The sequence below is a fragment of the Sturnira hondurensis genome, unplaced genomic scaffold, assembly GCF_014824575.4.
Source record: "Sturnira hondurensis isolate 20B ecotype Veracruz unplaced genomic scaffold, ASM1482457v3 Scaffold0022766, whole genome shotgun sequence".
NCBI lineage: Eukaryota > Metazoa > Chordata > Mammalia > Chiroptera > Phyllostomidae > Sturnira > Sturnira hondurensis.
In genome coordinates this window covers 192,476-198,475 of record NW_028095397.1, presented here as the reverse complement: position 1 = coordinate 198,475, position 6,000 = coordinate 192,476, and positions in this window count along the sequence as shown.

The window sequence follows — 6,000 nt, the reverse complement described above, 5'->3', positions numbered from 1 at the left end:
GCTGCTTCCAAGCCGCGCGCCAGGCCTGGCTCGGTGCTGTCCCCGCCTTACCCGCCGCGCCCCTCTCCGCCCCACTTCCCGAGTCCTGGAAACCGGCTGGCGTCCAGATCAGATGCAGAGGTCCGGCTTCTCCGCCGCCTGTCGGTCCCCTGGCAAAGGGCTTCCTTTATTTAGATGGGCTCTGAGTTATTGAAGCTGAGATGCAGACCATCGCCAAAAGGACGGTTGAGTGCGGAGGAGGGGGAAGCGCTTCTAGGGCTCAAAAGACGCTGGGAGGAGGCAGAGGTGGCGGGTGTCGCCCCCACTCCGCAGAGCCAAAGACTCTGCTGTCGGAGTGAGTCTCCGGGGGCCGCAACGGGTCCCTGCGTCCCGTCCCCTAGGTTTCTGCATAGAGATGTTAATGTTGAGTAGAAAGAAACGCGTCTTAGCGTCTGAATGACGTTGCTGGTGATAATATTATCCACAGATTCGCGGTGCCTGGCATCTGGTCCATTCCCAGCGCTGCCCGCGGGCTGTGGGAACTTCACCTGTCAAACAAACTTTCCCTCTCTGACGTGCACTTTGTTCCGTTTCCCAGATTCGTCACGACACCTATTGTCTCGTCCTTCTTTTTTTTTTTCCTCTCCATTTTGCCATCTGTCTCTTATGATTTATAAGGGAAAAGGTTGTTTTGTTAGAGGGCCAGGTTAGAAGTCATTGTATAATTTGTAGGCTTTGTACTGATTGAATGCAAGCGTGGAAATCTGGGCTGAACTCTCTATCGAAAGCAAAAATGTGGAGGAAAAGGGAAGGGGGGGTTGCTTCATGCATTATTTATCTCGACCTTTTAGGGGGGAGGGAACTCCCCTTTCTTTCAAGAGATTAAAAATAAATCAACAGACTGAAAACCTAGGCAGACACGGAGCTCTTTGGGGATCAGCCACACACGTGTTCCCCTCTATTTATTATAAAGAAAATTTTCATGGGAAAAGTATGTATTTTTTGTATATTCTACAGAGTTTATTCTAGTATGTATTTACCTCTTGAAAAACACGAGAAAATTGTTCTTGTGGTTGAACCATAAATAAAATATCTAATTTTCATAATAATTGTATGTAGTATTATAATTTTTTCCTGCTTGTGTGATTTTCGGTACAGTAAATTGTGTTCTAAGAAGAGTAACCTGTGTTTCCATCAACGTTTGTACGTTAGAATCACACTAATGGTCCAAGAAACCACAAGGAGCCAAATCATTTGAAACACTAGCACTGAGTGTAACTCTCAGTACCAACAAAACTTGGTTTTTAAGAAATCAGTTTCTAATCAAACAAGACTAGTTAAAAGGCGGGGAGGGGGATAATTAAGTCATGACAAGCTTCAAAGTTCAGAAACCCTGACTTTAAAAATTAGTGAAGGTGAAATTTGGTGGAGTGTGTAGAAATTTGGTTTTTACTCTTAACTCTTGGAGTTTCAAGGGCCACCTGTAAGCGGCAGGGATTTGGTGGTGATTTCCAAGGGCCCTTCCAGCACCTGTGAGTCACTGACTGAAGTCCTTACCGAAAACTGACTCCGTTCAGCCATTTGAACGAGCTGGTTGGTCGGAAAAGCAGACCCCCACGAAAAGGAAAGATTCGGAGGGCGCTGAAAGGACAGCTGAGCTCCCCAATCATCTCCATTAAAATAACCACATAGTCCGAATTTCTTCAGAGAGAAGGTGAAAATGTTTTCCTGATCTCCAAGATACATAATTCCAAATCTTTCGCCTCAATCCCCAAAGCAGAGACGAATGACCCTTGCGTGGCCTTGGGTCAAGGATGGCCAAGTAGGGCTGACCACATTCTAGGTTGGAGCCCCTGAGGGAGGGTATCCATGGCAACCCAAGCTAAAGTAAAGCACGTCTACAAAGGAAAGTTGGTTGTTAAACCTCCCCTGCCTCATAAATTTCAGGTCTTCTCCAGGTTGGGGCCAAAGCCCCACTCCGCACAAAGCTGCGAGTATTTCTCCTGAGATGTCTCTCTGAAACTCCTCCGATCCATCCATGTGGAAAGTATGAAGTGTCTAATATCTTATATCACTCCACTTTTCTTTTTTAAATCAAAGGAGGAACCACCCCAGGGTTCGTTTGCTTTTCATAGCTGGGCATTAGAGAGGCCTGTTGGAAAATGCCTTCTCCTTTAAAGATTGTCGTCTTATCATTATCTGATAGGAGGAGAAACTCTCTCTCTCTCCTTCACTTACGTTACTAGTATTTAAAAAGCCAAACTACCAAGCAAAGCAACTGCGGTGTGAGAGTTTGAAACGTCGGCGTTTCATGCTGAACAGCTGTCCTGGGCGAGGAGGCCCTGGGGGCGCCCGTTGGAAGCTCGCGGGGAAAACGGTTCCTGGCCCAGGCCTGTGGCCGCAGCCCCCCCAGGCGGAGGGACTCTTCTGAGACGAACCGTGACGCCGAGGACCCAGGAGGAGACCCCAGGGACCCCCCACCGCCGACAGAGGCCCCTCCTGCAGCCCTTCGCCGTCCAGCGGAGCTTTCAGGTAGGTCCCCAAACGCGCCGCGGCGCGCCACTCGTGCCACCGGCCACCTGCGCTCGGACGGAGACCGTCCACCGCGTCCACCGCGGACGTCATCTTGCAGTAAACTGGTGTCTTTACCTTTATGGCGCCCCTTTCAGCGGCGCCTGAGGACGATGTTTCGGCCGCGCGCGCGCGGGTCCCCCACCACACCCCGCGGCGTCCTGTCCCCTCCCGGCCGTGTCACGCCCTCTCCCCCGGCGGTGACGAGCCGGGTCCGTCTGCTCCCTGCGCTCCACCTCCGGCCGCTCGCTGACCACGCGCCTCTGCGACGCGGCCGCCGGGGAGCAGCCGCGCGGTGGCCGGGCCTTCGCGGCGCCGCGGCGGGTTCTGAGCTCCGGCCCGCGTCCCGCGGCGTCGGCCGTGCTCTCGTGTTCCGCGGGCCCGGCCCTGGTTCGGGCTCCCTTCTCCGTCCGCAGATGTGACATCGATCCGCCCGGGGGTCGGAGTCAGCGAGGGGAAGGGGCGGCGAGGCCCGGGCGCCGGGGCTCCCGATGGCCGCGCGCCCTCCGCCGGGTGGCTCTGGCCGGTGTCCGTTCGGACGCCCACGCCTGGCGCCGCGGGACGCGCCTCCGTCCGGCCCCCGCTGGTTGAATGAGGCCGCGGCCCGGGTCGTGCCGGCGCTGGGCTCCGAAGCCTGACAGTCCCGGCGTCCGGGCCAAGAAGGAAGATGTGTGAACAGAGACTCGGGGACGCGGGGCGAGACCAGTGACACGCGGCTCCCGCGCTCCGGGTCGCGGCAAGGGGTCTGTGAGTCTCATGGTGAGATAAACAGCCCCCTTCACTTCATTTTTCTTAAAAAGTGGGTGTTTGCACAATCACCGCTTTGGGCAGCGCGGCAGCAGCGCGGATTTGCGGGGAGGTCAGCTGTCGCCTCTTTTAAGGACCCACTTTAATCATTAAGCTTAAGGAACCTCCCCCAAACGGAGGGGGTGACAGGCGCAGGCTGTCCCCTCTCTGTCCGGGGGCTGCACGAAGCAGGGGGTCTGTGTGCGTCCTGGGGGCGTGGAGGGGAAGGGCTTCTCCATCCGGGGAAGTCTGGTCCTGGCACCCCACTTGGGGGGTTTCAGGGGTCCCCTCGTCTGAGCCCAGAACAGGACAACCGCGTGGCCGGGCGGCGGTAGCTCGGCCCCTATTCCCAGCTGGGTGACAAGGTGAGCGCCGAAGCCAGTGACTGTTGGTCAGCGCGGTGCCGGCGTCGCGGGAGCCACACAGCAGTTTCCACAGCCGCGCCAGCGAGACAGGGACTAGGCAGCCTGAGCCACTGACGGGGGACCCGACGGAAGGGTGAAGGTGGGGACAGGACAGGCGTCAGGGACCTGAGCACCACGGAGACGGGTACACGGAGAGGAGGTGGCCCCAAAGTGCAACGCAGACTGACCGGGTTCCTCCTGTGACCTTCTAAGCCCGGGGTCAGCTCATTATCTATTTTTACTGATCTTTCATTTTACTGTTCAAGGCAGTAACTGTGAGCATTAGATTTTCTTCATACCCAGTGTCTGGCAAAAATCAAATTTCTTAAGAAATAGAAACGACTTGGGATCCAAGATTCCTCCTGATGGAAACACACTTCCCAGTCAGTGTTCACTTTGGTTGGGTTCATGTGTGCCGGTGGGCGCTGTGCCCCAGAGACAAAAAGTGAAAGTTACTTCAAAGGACACACGTCCCCTGGGCCGGGGCCACTCGCCTCTGGGAGACCCAGGGTTGGGTTTGCATCTGCTCCAGTCCTGCTGCTTTGGGGCGGGCTGAGGGCACACCTGGAGCCAGTAAACCAGGGTGCAAAGGACCGACACCTTTCCCCGTCTCACGCGTCGGAAAACAACTGAGGTAAAGCGCTGCAGTCCGTGGAGAACCGGGGCAGGAACCTTCGGAACAGGCAGAGACCTGGCGCCAGTTCCCATGGCAGCAGCTGGCCATAGGCCTAATTCCTCGCGGCAAAGAGGTCATCTTCCTTTTCAGACGTGCTTGCGGTCCCTCTGCGCATTGTGTTTTCCCATAAAGGCCTCTCTGCCGGGCCAGGGCTCTGAGGGGACCTGGAGTAGGAGGTGGGGTGGGAGGGGTGGTTCCTGCCTCCCTGATATGAGGATGCCAGAGGAGCCAGACCAGTGGCCCCGGGGCGGGGGGGGGGGGGGTGACAGGTGGACCTGATGCTGTCATCACTTTCTCCCCACAAGATGCAATCTTGCTCTGCGCTGAAATGTTTTTTAATTAAGATTTTATTTATTTATCTTTAGAGGGGAAAGGAAGGAGAGAGGGAGAGAAACATCAATGTATGGTTGCCTCTCGTGCATCCCCTGCTGGGAACTGGCCTGCAACCGAGGCATGTGCCCTGACTGGGAATCGAACTTCGATCCTCTGGTTCGCAGGCCCACGCTCAATCCACTGCATTACACCAGCCAGGTGAAATGGTTTTAAAATGAGGACTCCTGAGATACCTTTGCCAGACACCCAATTTGATTTTGCATTTCTTCCCAACCTTTTACTTCTGCTGAAACACCACGTGCAAGCCAGTGCAAGAAGGTGGATTCGTTGTGAGGACATGATTAATTTATTTCCCTGCCTTAGTGTCTAGATAATTTTGGAAAAGAAATCAAATGAGGTAGGCCTTAAACACCTGTGAAACCGCCCTGGCTGCTGTGGCTCAGTGGATTGAGCACCAGCCTGCAAACCAAAGGGTCACGGGTTCGACTGCCAGTCAGGGCACATTCCTGGGTTGCTGGTCAGGTCTCCAGTAGGGGGCATGCGAGAGGCAATCACACATTGATGTTTCTCTCTTCCTCCCTTCCCCTCTTCCTAAAAATAAAATAAAATCTTTAATAAAAACACCTGTAAAAGTATGGGGAGGGAAGTCTAATCATGAACTTAAGCAAGTATTTTACTGGTACGTTAATACTCCTTTCATATCACAGTGTCCAGAATGGTCAACGTGTTTTCTTGAATCAGAACTGTGTAAACTAAAATATTTTTCCTGACCCTCAAAATCCCAGGGCAGCTGCTTAGAAGTAGACAAGGAAGAAAGTATGATTTACCCGGCAGGGTGAGAGAGCAGCTCTGGAGTCTTGGGTTCAAGTCCACATTTTTCTTGGATCTCAGGAGATCAGTTCACTCCCACAGACACCGACCAGGCCTGTGCCCAGAAGCTCTCCAGCGGGCTGATCACTGGCTGCTGTGCTGGACACTCCTGGCCTTGTCTGCAGACCCGCATGTCCATCTGACCACAGCCTCAGTCTCGGACGTTCCACAAAGGGCACAGTGAAAAGTGAGTTTCATGTTCTGGGGGGTTTTGTGAGCAAATGACTCTAAAAGGGTTTCAGTTCCACTTGAGAGGAACTGGTCAGGAGTCTCAGCTGTCGTACGGTGGGGAAGGTTTTCTAGGCTTCCCAGAGCGCTTTCAGAGCACGGCGGCTCCGGGCTGCAGAAGCTTTGGTGGGCTGCTGAGGGGCTGGCCAGGGG